The 14,175-nt window shown below is 41.3% G+C and overlaps 1 long non-coding RNA gene across 1 annotated transcript; it reads right to left on the bottom strand.

The window, feature by feature from the left end:
* Nucleotides 1–5,637: 5,637 nt before the first annotated feature.
* On the bottom strand, nucleotides 5,638–13,246 carry LOC111744882. The gene is made up of 3 exons (XR_002782377.1): nucleotides 12,409–13,246; nucleotides 6,515–6,590; nucleotides 5,638–5,724 (listed from the first exon to the last, which is right to left on the bottom strand). It is a non-coding gene; the product is annotated as an uncharacterized LOC111744882 (long non-coding RNA).
* Between the last annotated feature and the right edge of the window lie 929 nt (nucleotides 13,247–14,175).

Here is a 14,175-nt window from a genome sequence, read left to right as displayed (position 1 = left end):
TTCAGATTGGCAAGGATTTAAAAGACTGACAATGTCAAGTGTTGGCAAAGATGTGCTCAAACAGGAACTCAGATGAACTGCCGGTGGAGCGTAAATTGGTACAACCACTCTGAGTAATGACTTGGCCACAGTGGAGAATAAATCCTTCAATCCAACAATTCCACTTCTGGGTATATACTGTCAGCAAACTCTCACACACTCGCCAAAAGAAGGATATAAAAGAATGCCTCTTGCAACTCTATAACAGCAAAAAACTGCAAACAACTTAAATATCCACCAATAGAAGCCTGGATAAATAAATTGCCACAGAAATGTACAATGGCATTGTACATTTAAAAAATGAACAAGAGCTTCATATATCACCGTGGGTAAATTTCAGAAAACATAAATTTAAAAGCATTTAATGTTGAAGTATAATATACACATGATTTAATTTAAATAGAGTTAATAAATAGCCCGAATGACAATTCTGTATATTATTTGTGGATGCTATATATGTTGTAAAATTACGCACACATCACCAAAACTCAGATGCATGGTTACTTCTGGAGAAGGGAGGGGTAAGACAGATAAGGGTTAGACAGCAGGAGTAATGGTATTGATCTCTATCTGTGATGCTTCATTTTCTTAAAAATAAGCAAAACCTCGAAAGCAAATTTGGTAAAATGTTAAATGTTACTCATTGACGGTAGGTGCAGAGAATACTATATCAAACTCTGAACTTCTGTTAGAAATACTTTACAATTTTAAAAAATGAAACTTTTTTTGTGGAAATTGACAAACTGATCTTAAGATTCATATAGAAACGGAAGGGGCACAGAATAGACAAAATAATTTAAAAAAAAAAAGAACAAATTTAGAGGACTCACACTTGCTAATTTCAAAACTTACTACAAAGCTACCTACAGTAATCAAGACAGTACACAGCTGCCATAAGGATAGACGTATAGGTCAATGGAATAGAATTGAGAGCCTAGAAATAAACCCTTACATTTATGGTCAATTGACTTTTGACAGGGGTGCCGTGACAATTCAGTGGGGAAATATTAATCTGTTCAATAAATGGTATTGGGACAACTGGTATCCATATGCAAAAGAATAAAGTTGGACCCTCTACATCACACCATATACAAAAATTAATTCGAAATGGATCAAAGACCTAAATGTAAGAACTAAAGCTTAAAACTCTTAGGAGAAAACATAGAAATAAATCTTTGTGACTTTGGATTAAACAATGATTTCTGAGATATGACACTAAAAAGCACAAACAATAAAACAAAGAGTAGATAAGTTAGACTTATTAATCGTAATTTAAAACTTTTTGCTTCAAAGGACACTATCAAGAAAGTGAAAAGACAGCCCATGGAATGAGAGAAAATATTTGCAAATCATATACCTGATAAGGGCCTAGTACCCAGAATATATAAACTCTTATAACTTAACAATAAAATGACACGAAATCCGATTAGAAAATGGACAAAGGATCTGAATAGATATTTCTCCAATATATACTGGAAATATATACAAGGAAATATAATCAACATCAATAGTCATTAGAGAAACGTAAATCAAAATCACAATGAGCTCCCACTTCATACTCACTGGATGGCTATAGCTGAACAGATGGATAATAAATATTGAAGATGTGGAAAAATCGGAACCCTCGCACATCAATAGTGGAAATGCAAATAGTGCAGCCACTTTGTAAAACATTGACAACTCGTCAAAGTCTTAAACACAGAGTTGCCCAGTTCTACTTCTAGCTCTATACCCGAGAGTATTAAAAACACATGTCCACATAAAAACTTGTACACAAATGTTCATAGCAGCATTATTCATAATAGCTGAAAAGTAGAAATAACCCAAATGTCCAACTACCGATGAATGAATTTTAAAAATGTGATTTATCTATACAATAGGATATTATTTGGCAATAAAAATGAATGAAGAACTGATATGTGCTATAACATGAATGAACCTGGAAAGCATTATGCTAAATGAAAGAAGCTGGACACAAAAGTCCACATGTTGTATGATTCCATTTATATGAAATGTGCAGAATAGGCAAATCCATAGACACAGAAAGCAGATGAATGGTTGTCTACGGTAAATGGGGAGTGATTGCTAATTGGGTACGGAGTTCTTTTTTGGAGTGATGAAATGTTCTGAAGTTAAATAGTGGTGATCGTTGCATAACTCTGAACGTACTAAAAGCACTGAATCATATACTTTAAAAGGGTCAATTTTAGGGTACATGAATTATACCTCAATTTAAGAAAACGAATTGAAGATTCTGCTTTGGAGTTTGTGACCTGCTCTGTCCCTCCCCACTTGTCTCCCTGGAGGGGCTTCAGGACAGCAAATGAGAGTGTGACTTGGCAGTTGCTCAGATGCTTGTCCTCACACAAAGACCATGAGGAAATTAAGCCGGAACCCTGTGTCAGAATCCAGTTTCATAGGCTGCAGTATGGCATCAAGAGTGTTTGCCACTTTATCCTATAGCCAAGCAAAACACATGCTTGATTGCAGGAAATAAATGAGCTCTGCATGAATGTAATGGTTTAAAAAGTTTCTGCATATTTTTGACCTGCATAATTGCCTTGAATGTAATTATAAGACTGTTATAGTCATGTCACAATGATCGATGGTAGTCTCTTGATGTGCAATTATTTTCACTTGTTTTGCAAGCAGACCTGAATACACATGTATTTCAAATATCTAAAATATTTGTAAATTAAAATATGCATATTTTATATGCGTGTGTATTCATTTATTTATCCACTCATCTAACAAATAGATGCACCTAACAAGTAAGCATCTTGCCAGGCACTGTTCTGGGCACTGGGGAGACAAGATAAACAAAATAGAGAAAGCTCCTGTTCTAATAAGAGGTTACATTATAGTCAGGGAGACCAAAAATTAACATATTCATATGAGGCAGGTGATCATAAATGCTGTATTTACAAAGCGAATAGTGTGAGAGGATCAAGTATCTGCTTAGCAGGTAGGACATTCATGGTTCGCTTCTCCGAGAGGGTGACACTGAGCAGAGATCCAAAGAAGAGGAGGGGGGAGCCCTAACAAGCTCTGCAGGCACCAAACAAGCACCAACATCCGGAGGTGGGAACAAGCTTGCCGCATTTGAACCATAGCAAGAAGGTGAGTGTGGCTGGAACGGAGGGAAAAAGGGAGAGGCAGGTAGAAGATGCAGTTGGGGAAGATGCTAGGTGCCAGCTGTGCCTAGATGCTACTATCTGGACTTGGCACAAATACAAGGTGAGAAGGGAGGTCCATTGGAACATTCCAGGCAGGGAAGCTATATGTTCTGTTTTGTATTAAGCTCACTGTAAAAAAAATACAATAAAAGAAGCCGGCTGTGGCTGTGTGCAGAGGATAAAGTGTAAAGGGGCAGGAATGGAGGCAAGGAAACACAGATAAGGGTCAGATGCAAACAGAGCCAACTCTCAGTGGTTACAGCCAAGTAGTGTTTAACTTTTATTCTCCTATACAGTTCAGGTTTGTTATACTGGATATGCATTCATTTGGAACTTAGAATAAAGATATTTTAAAAGATAACCTCTCCTTTGGAACCCTCATGCAATGCTGGTGGGAATATAAAATGGTGCAGCCACTGTGGGAAACAGTATGGTGGTTCGCCAAAAAGTTAAGCATAACATTACCATATGATCCAGCAATTCCACCGCTACGTATATATGTATGTGCCCTGAAGAACTGAACGCAGGGACTCAAACAGATACTTGTACACCAGTGTGAATAGCAGCATTATTCACAATAGCCCGAAGATGGAAACGACATCTATACACACACACACACATTCTCTCTCTCTCTCTCTCTCTCTCTCTCTCTCTCACACACACACACACACACACACACACATGCACACGCACATGCACACACACACACATTTATCAGAGAAGGGATAGTGGGGAGAAATCTGCATAAATGCCATCCAGAAAGCAGACACTGGGGATGAATATGTTTTACAAGATAATGAGATCATATGTCTAAAACTCTCCTCTATTAAAAAAATAAACTGCCTGTGATGTGGTCTAGAGCATCACTGTCCAATAGAAACACAGTGTGAGACACATGTAATTTTATATTTCTAGTAGTCACATTAAGAAAAACAGATAGGATTCATTTTTACAAAATATTTTTAACCCAGTGTATAAAAAACATCATCTCAGCTTGTAAACAATATTAAAAAGTCATTAATGAAATAGTCTACATTTATTTTTTTTTAAACTAAGTCTTCAAAAGCCGGTGTGTATGTTGCACCAGCAGCACATCTCCGTTTGGACGAGTCACATTTCAAGGCTCAATGGCCACATATGGCCTGTGGCTTCTGCACAGGTCAGCTCCAGGCTAGAATGAGGAGCCAGCCTCTGAACCAGCATTCGGCCCCCTGGCTTCCAGCCTCAGCTCTACCACATAAGCCATGGGACCTGTGGGAAGTGCCTTAATAGTCATGAATTTTGGTCCTTGTCCTGAGAAATTCTTAATAAAATGGAGTGGACAGTTTATGTGCCTATCTCACAGAGTTTTGGGGAGACTCCAGAGAGATAACATGAAACTAAAAAGGTCTATACAGGTGTGATGTCTGATTGAATCCATTTATCAACGCCCAAATGCAATATACTAACATTATAGTGTTAGTAATAACTATAGGCAAGATGAGTATTTCTGTATGTGTTAACTCGGGAGGAGGCACGTAGAAGTGTGAAAGGGAGAATGTCGTGGGATTAAGCATCAGTAAATAACTCCACAGTAGTCCTCTCCAGGAAAGAGCCCAAAGCCACTTGTCACTGACTTATGAGTGTGTGGAGCCCGAGGAGCGCACAGTCTTAATTGCTCTGCAAGTCAATTTTCTTCCAAAGGAAGAAATTTCTCAAAGATGCTATTTCTCAAAGGAAGGGAGCTCAGAGCTTTCTTGTTCATGAATTTATTTTTCAGGGGTGGGGTGATTTAAAGAGCCCAGGCCATTTCCTGACGGTGCACGCTGAGCCCGCCTGGAAGCCTCGGGCTCCAGCAGGGCTAACCACGAGCCAGACCCAGAGTAAACTTCATCCCACGCTTCCTGTCGGGTCCGGCAGCCTGAGTTTCCTGGTGACCCTTCCCTGCATCCAGCTGATTCAAAGGCCTGGCAAGCCTTGGTGCCAGTCAAGAAAATCTGAGGCAACCAGGTTTGTTATTTCAAATCTTTAACCCTACAGACCTCTATGTTTGGCTAATAAATACGAAAGTTAAAACAAGGATGCCTGGGATAGCTATGATTATAATACAAGTGGGCAAAAATCCCTGTATGACCAGCCTTCAAAATGCCAGCCCATTTCAAAGTTAACTAATTTAACTAGTAGAGTAAAATAATATAAGCGATGAGCAGTGGGAATGTAAAACGGTAAAGTCATTCTAGAAAACAGTTTGGCAGTTTCTTATAAAGTTAAACACACACTTACCATAAGATCCAGCAATTACACCCCTGGGTATTTATCCCACAGAAATGAAAACTTGTGTTCACACAAAATCCTGTACACCAATGTTTATAGCAGCTTTACTTGTAATAGTCATGTATATAGATGTAAAGAGATTTATAATAAGGAATTGGCTCACGTGATTATAGAGGCTGACAAGTCCCAAGATCTGCAGTCAGCAAGCTGGAGACTGAAGAGAGCCAATGTGTAGTTCCAGTCTGAGTCCAAAAGCCTGAAACCCAGAAAGAGCCAATGTTTCAGTTGGAGTCTGAAGGCAAGAAAAAAAATGACATCCCATCCGAAGTCAGTCAGGCAAGAGGAATTCCCTCTTATTTGGGGGAGGGTCAGACTTTCTGTTCCATTCAGGCCTTCAACTGATTAGACAAGGCCCACTTACATTAGGGAAGGCAATCTGCTTTACTCGGTCTATCATTTAAATGTTAAACTCATCCAAAAACACCCTCACAGAATAAGGTTTCACCAAATATCTGGGCATCCCATGGCCCAGTCAAGTTGACACATAAAATTAATCATCATAAGTCAAAAACCGAAAACAAGTCAAATGTCCTTCAATGGCTGAATGAATAAACAAACAGTGGTATATCATTACAATGGAATATTACTCAGCAAAAAAAAAAAAAAGAAAGAAAGAAAAAAGAAATGTACTATGAATACATAGAAAAAAAAGGATCTCAGAACTTTATGCTGAGTGAAAAAAGTCAGTCTCAAAGTTTACATACCGAAGGTAACAGATATGTTAATTAGCTTGATTGTGAAAATCATTTCACTATTTAAAAATATATCAAATCATCACATGTACTCCTTAAATATACAGAATTTTTATTTGTCAATCATACTTCAATAAAACTGAAGGGAAGGGCGAAAGAATAAAGATTAAATCCTGCTTTTGCTCCTGTTTGCCTGGTGTAAAGGTTTAAGTGGCAAGACCAAAATTCAACCAAATCTGTCTGACTCCGAGTCTTTTGACCTCTCCCCTGCCTCATGGAGCCTCCATCACTTACACGATAGGTCGTTCCAGCCCTGATGTCAGCTGAGCATCCTGCACTTGTCCTTCTCACACTCCCTGGTACCTGGGGTCTTGAGATAAACACAGAAAATCCTGCTCTGTGAAGAGGCTATAAGAATTAGCAAAGAAGTGAATCCATTGAAGAGCAAACTACAGAATGAGGCCAGACAAGCAGATGGCCCAGCCTAGGGTCAGGGGTCCTGGAACAGAGCGAGCAGCTTTCTCACTTGAACTTAGATGGTGACCAGCTTTTCGAGGATGTGTGTCTCCTGCAGGATGCCGCCCCTGACTCCCTCCAGACTGAGCTAGGGGTCTCTCTTCAACGTTCCCATATCGACAGAGTTTATCAGAGACATTCCATATGGAACGTCTCTGATAAACTAGAATCACCAGAGTATATGCCATCGATCTTGGAGCCTAGCACAAAACTTGGCCTGAGTAGGGGCTCAGTAAGTGTTTGCTTAGTGAATGAATTAACTGCAAGATTCTACAGATTGTGGACGCAAATGCCTTCAGAGGCCAAGCAGACAGTACAAATGAATGAGGTTGGGGATGGTAACAATAGGGAGTGCTGAGAATTACATGTGTCACATTCAAAAGGGCAGCCACTATTCAGCTCTGGCCATTTGCTGGCATGTGGGAATGTGGACCATCTATTGCCACATCTGATTTTTCAAGAGAAGCCAAAATCCAGACTTTTATGATGAGCTCCTGATTTTTTCATGTTGTGAACAAATTTTAAACTTTTTAAATTAAGTGAGGGCCAAACAAAACACATGTGGCTGGTTGACCACTGACCAGAGGACATGTTTGGAACTTCTACCCTGAAGCTTCAGGATGTTTCTGATGCAGCGAGAGTGATTTTGCTGAAAACTGCTAGACAAAGAGGTCAAGAGCAGGCAAAGGAAAGCCAGTATCACCAACATCCATAAGCCAATTCCATTTGGACGGCCTCTTCTGCAGGCATCCCTCTGAGAGAGGCCTAAAGAGCAGGCAGGAACTCTGAAGGCTGGTTGGGGGCAGGGACAGATGGCCTTATAAACTGCTAGCTGGTTTGATTATAGGATTCTTGTATAACTTGAACCCTCATGAAAAATGCATTTTAAAAAAATTATCCGATTATATTCATCCTGGTGCTGGAGGCACAAGGACCAGACAATCTCATCTAGTGGTCAAAAAATGCCAGATTTATTTGAAGAGGAGCCTCATGGCTGCTTGCACCAGACAGAGGGAGTTTAAGACAAGACTGGACAGGGCCCTGGGGAAGAGCCGCGGGTGGTGAATCAGCCCCAGTTAAAGGACCTAATGTGGGTGTAAAGTCTCCCCACCTCCCACCCTTCGCTTCAAACCAGGGGCCTTTTGTCTTCTTCACCAGATGATTCTTCCTTTCAAATTAAGGAAATGGCACAAAGTTCAGAATGGCCCAGTTTCAGATCCTCCTGGCTGTGTGACTTTAGGCAAGTGTGACAGCTTTGGAATCCCAGTGCCTATATCTTTAAAAAGTAACAAGCACATGTTGATATCACACACTCTTTGATATGATATAATGAGAAGGACACTTCATCTCTTTGGTATTTTTTCCAAAAATCTACATCCCCAGTCTAATCATGAGAAAACATCAGATAAGCTCAATTTGAAGAACATTATACAAAACATCTGAGTGTATTCTTCCAAAATGTCAAGATTAAGAAAAACAAGGATAGACTGAGAAACTGTCACATATTGAAAGAGACTAAGGAGACACAAGAGAAAAAGGAGTTACAAATATGGAAAGAGAGAAGTCTGGAATGAGCCTTGTGGTGTTGGATAGTGATTGGACACATCAGCGTGAACCCATGGCTTTCAGCATATATAGATAGGTATAAAAATAATTATAGAAATGAGTGCTCGTAGGTAGAGTTTCAGTTTTGCAAGATGAAAGAGTTCTGTGGATTATGGTGGTGAAGGTTGTACAACGAGGTGAATGTACTTAATGCCACAGGACTGTACACTTAAAAATGGTTAAGATGGTAAATTTTATGTGTATGTCATCACAATTTTCAAATACAATAAATAAACATAAATGTAAATGATTGTGTGTGCTGTGTGCTGTGCTGTGCTGTGCGTGTGTATATACACCTATATTCTACCCACTAACAAGGACTAGCAGGCATTGCTCCAGCAGCAGTGAGCACACCCAGCATCTGGATCTTGACTTCTAAATACCATTTTCAGCGAAGTGAACCAGGATCTTTGGAGAAATGGCTGATTCCAGGGCTAGGACAGGAAAAGTACAAGAGGAACCTAGAACCATTGGTGCTGGAAAGCTCAAAGAATGACGGGTCATGGATAAAGGACACGGCCACCGGCTCGGATGGGCCACCACTGGCCGAATTGTGAATAACTTACTTAACGAAATAAGTCATGAGCATAATGGATTATAACTCATTGACTCCACAGATCCATAAAGATATAAGTAAATTACTTGCCCAAGATCTCAAGTGGGGAAGGTAGCACTGGAGGAAGAAGAATACTCACTCTTTTTCTTTTTTTTTTTTCCTATTAAAAAAAAATGCTGTGAGTGGAAAGGATATGACACATAGAGCGAATTGGAGGCCTAGAAAATTCCTAGAGAGACTGTCCAGGACATATGGACTTTTGAGATCTGTCCAGTGTCATTTCCTGTTGGTGGGAAGGGAAGATGCACAGGGTACCCACGAGGAATGGCATGTAGGGGCGAGGGGGGTAGGAGAGAGGGGAGGGGCCCGGGCCACCAGCTGCTGCTTCTGGCAAACCCCTCCCCCCGGGGCCTCCCAGAGTGGCCTCTGCCCTGCAGGGTGAGGTGCCACACATCTGGTTCACATCAAAGGGTAAAAGCCAATGGGTTTCTGGGATGGAAGAAGCCCAGCAAACTCAGCCAAGCCATGCTGCTTGGACACCAAGGCACAGCGTCACCTCTTCCACAGGTCACCAGGCCTGGCCAGCTCCCAAGGGCCTGGAGAGGGGATGCATTTGGAATGAGGCCATCTTTTCCGCTGAGGACCACATTCTCTGGGCCCAGCTCTGCCTAATATACAAAACAGCCTCATCATGTGTCCAGAGGGGCTGGTTCTGTGACTTGCAGATGACTCATTTCAGGTCTGGAATGAGGCTAGAGCTGCACACACACACACCAAGTGTAACAACCTCCTCCCACAGGGCTTGTTTGTGCTTCTCATGGCGCCTCCCTTGGCTGGGAAGGGATAATTGCTTGCTGTGGAATCTTAAGCAACTTTCTTAACTTCTCTCAGCCCCAGTCTCTCCATCTGCAAAATGGGAACAATACCTTCTTCACAGGGCCATGGTTAGCATATTAGAGCTACTGAACATAAAGCATAGTCACAGCTCCAGAGTTCTCGATTAATATCACCATTCCTACTGGTCATTTGAATATCAGTCTTATCCTGTTGAACAGTAAAAATCTTGGGGGAAAAAAGACTTTTTTTTTTAGGCTTTGTACCCCAACAATTAGTACCATGTCTGGCGGTATGAGGCAGGGGACAAAACAGTTTACTTTCTGGCTTTGCTATTTGGTAGCTGTGTGACTCTAGGAAGCTTCCTTAACCTCCCTGAGCCTCAGTTTCTTTCCCTGCATCCGAGGTGTTTGCAAGAATTGAGAGAGGCAATGCATGTCAGGAGATGGTTGGTGGTATAAACTATTTTCCTTCCTAGACTCATATTCAAAGCTCAAGAAACAGTTGTTGAGTTGAAAGGATGCACATCAGGGAAGCTTCTCTTAAAACCATCCAGCGTTAGCCCTATTTCTGCCCAGAGTTAGATTGTTCCTCTTCAACAATTGGCAGCGGCCAGAAGAGAGCTGGTTCATTCTGGAGAGAGCTCTGAGGCCCAGCATCCTGGCCAGTGCCCCTTGCAGGCCTACGCTTCCTACTCTGGTCTTGTTCGTTGTCTTCAAACTTATGGAAAGGATATTGATTGCCCCTTTGCCAGATGCAACCATCTTGCTCTTCCCCAGTGCGGGGTGTCCCCTGGGGAGCCATGTAGCTTCAGTGGGCATACTTGTCCATTGCAAAATGGACAGGAGCTGGGACTGCAAAGTCTGGGTTCTGTAACGCCACGTCCCTTGGTCTTTTGGAAAAGAAGATGAAACCAAAGAAGCTGGCTACACCTTGACAAATCATTTGACCTCATTGTGCCTCAGTTTTTCTCATCTGTAAAAAGATCTTATAGACACCACCCACTTCATGGAGTGTGATGAGGCTGCCTGAGAAGTTCGAGTATGGAATGGGGCATACTTAGTACAGTGCCTGGCACATAGTGCTCAGTAAATGTTCGCTCTTATGATTATTGGCTCTCATTTGAAATCTCTCCAGCTCTAAATAATTCCTGCTGAGCAGAGTTCAAGCTTGACTCTGGTTTACCAGGGCTCCTAGAAGAGAAAGACAATCTCTCATTTGGTTTCTCTTTCTTCCTTTCAACAGTGAGGAATCTGATATTCCATCAATATTTAGTCCATCCCTATAAACCAGAGAGACAATCTAATCTACAGATAGAACCATAACACGATCAGGTGATGAAATCTAAGTTCCTCTCATTTGATCACCCAGATCTCAACACACCCAACTAATCTCTCTCCTCCTCCCAAATTGTATCAGTCCCCTAAACAATCAACCATTTAACTACCAGCCATAATATAACTACCTGCCCTAACTTGGACACTGCTCAGCGTAATCAACGCACAAAATCGAAAGCTTTCGCTTTAAACTCTTTCTTTGAAAACTTGACCAAGAAAAAGAACAGAAAGAAGCAGCCTTCCCACCTCTGTAAAATCCTCTGTGAAATGAAAAGCCCAAAGTTAAAAATAGACAGTAAATACATAATTATAATATATAATAATACATTCTATTACATAATATAGTTGATTATATTATATATTAACAAAATAATTATATAATATTTATCATTTCCGTGTGTGTGTGTGTGTGTGTGTGTGTGTGTGTGTGTGTATACATACAACCAAAAGCCAAGAGAAAGCTTATCACTCTTAGGAGTGAAATGAAACAAAGTACACATTTTTTGCGTGACAACAGCTAGAAGAATATCATTGTGGAGTGTTGCAGAAGCAGCTGTTGCAATCTGCTTCGTAACCAGAATAGGACGTAATTGTAGGTGAGGACTGGGGACAGGCTCATTGAGTTTAGAGCTACTTGGGTTAAAAATATCATACTCTCAAAAAAAAATCTATCATCTCTCTATCAGAAATTTGTCGCCTTCCCTTTAAACTTCTATTTTTTTATTCGAGGTGTAATTGACATATAACATTATATTAATCTCAGATGTACGACATGATTCGATGTTTGTACATATGGCAAAACAACCACAAGTCTAGCTAATAACCATCACCACATATAGTTACAAAATTTTTTTTTCTTATGATGAGAATGTTTAAAACCTACTGTGTTACAACTTTCAAATATGCAATACAGTATACTGCTTTTTAAAATGACACCAGTTGAGAGCTTACTCATTGAGCTGGTTATCTCACTCACCCTTAAAATATCCCTAGGAGTTAGATAGCAGTTTTATCCCCATTTTGTGGAGTTGGAACGAGAGCAGTTAAGTAACTTTCTGGAAGTCGCACAGCTACTAAGTGTGGGAGGCAGAATTCAAACTCGCATCTGACTCTACAGCCCACGTTGTTAACCTCAAAACTCTACTGCCTCCCTGTGGCAGTTTTTCCCAGTCCCGAGAAAGCCACAGCTTTCACAAATCCACACTTACCTGTCCCACAACACACTGAACTCAGTGTCTCTCAGTGTCTCTCATGTTGCTTTTCAGAGCAAACTCCACACCCTATATTCACATTTTCAACATGCAGAAAATATTAACCCACCATGAGAAAGAAAAAAATACCTTGATTTGGTTTCCTTTTAACCAGTAACTTCCACATTCTCCGACTCTCAGCCATTATAAGGAGAGCATCGTTTCTTATGTTCTTATGTAAGACCGAATGGATCTACTCACTGTCAACTCACGACACAGTTTGGAAGCCGTTTAGAAGCCCTGGGGCTTGAGTCTAGTGGGAGGAATCTGGTGATGCATGGCCCAGGTTGGCGGGAATTCGCTTGGACACCTAGATCTGGATCGCTGCAGTAGGTCGCATCTGGTCATAACTCCAAAGTTTTAGACACATCTTCGTTCTTCATATCGGTGTTTCAGATACCTCAGGTGGCAAAAAGGGAGGTTTATTTTTTTCTGTTAAAACTTTCCTAGTTCAAAGCAAGAATTTTTTGCCTTGGATGTTGGTTTTATTGCATAGTGAGTGAGGTCCGAGGTGGAGGAGGAAGAGGGTCTTGGTGGGAGGGTAGGTTTGATCTGTTCGGTGGGATTAGGAGCAAACGTGGCCCCTTTAATTAGAAGGTTAGAACAGAGTTGCTGGGATCGGGGTCGATTGAACTCAGGTTTGACTGGGCATTTGGTCCCTTACTCTTTTCCAAGTAACGTGGAGGTGACAAAAACCAGCCCAAGGAAAGGGCAAAGGAGTGAGTAGGAGAGATGATCCACTGGCGGGATTTGAGGACGAGTAAGTGGTAGGACAAGGGGAGGTGAACTTGCAAATAGGTAAAATAAAATCATTAAAAGGACGAAGATACTGTGTTTCCTTTATCTTTTCCAAGTGTCTTCGCCTCTGAATCAAAGCTCTCAGTGTGGAGTTTGCTGAGAATCTGTGGAAATCCTGGAAGGCAAAGACGGCCGCCCACACTGCCAACAGCTGAGTGCTACTGTTCAAATCATTGTAACTGCACTAGGCTGTTCAAACCTCATAACAAACAACCCTCACGAGGTGGAAACTATTTTTTACATTAACAGATGAGGAGACTGAGGTTCCCCTGGAAGTTGGGCCTGGAGGAAGAAAGAAAGAAATAGCTACTCACTGAATAGGCCCAGTCAGAAACGGAAGGCCTCATTCTGCTCACTGCAGCAAAAATAAAACCTCAAAGCTCTGGGGCCCAACAGGGAACTGCAAAAAGTGGCTTTTTCAGAAAAAAAAAACACAAGGTGCACAATGCATATGCTTCCCAGGGGACACATGGTACAGTGAGAGGCATGTCTCTAACACCTCATGGCTTAGGAGAATGTCATCACCTGCAGAGGAACCCAGGGTGCTCCCAGGAGCTTAGAGCCTAGATCTGAATGGGCCCTGAGGTCAACCAACATAAGACCTGGGGCTGAGAGAGAGGACACAAACCTCAATGAATCACTTTGATTCTTTAGACAGGGGTTTTTCAACCTCAGCACTACTAACATTTTGGACCCGATAATTCTCACAGTGGGGGTCTGTTCTGTGCATTCTAGTGTATTTAACAGCACCCTTCTCCCTGAGATGTGACAATCAAAGTGTCTCCAGATTATCAGACTTCCTCTTGGTGGGCGGGGAGCAAAAATCACGCTCAATTAAGAACCACTGCTTTAGATAAAAATTAATCTTAGACTTGTTCTTTTTTTTTTGCAATTCCTGAAATCTTGCTCAAACGTCTAAATGACCCATTTTAAACACCAGTATCTGAACCCCGCCGAATGCAGCAAAAAGCAAATCAAGGAGGCAATTAAGTGGTGCCTAACTTGCTTCTTCCTTGCAGTTTCAATTGCATGTGGCCGTCGGCTTCCCTTCCTCCCCAC

The sequence above is a fragment of the Pteropus vampyrus genome, unplaced genomic scaffold (genome assembly GCF_000151845.1).
Source record: "Pteropus vampyrus isolate Shadow unplaced genomic scaffold, Pvam_2.0 Scaffold143, whole genome shotgun sequence".
Classification (NCBI taxonomy): Eukaryota; Metazoa; Chordata; class Mammalia; order Chiroptera; family Pteropodidae; genus Pteropus; species Pteropus vampyrus.
This window is presented reverse-complemented; position numbering and strand designations above follow the sequence as displayed.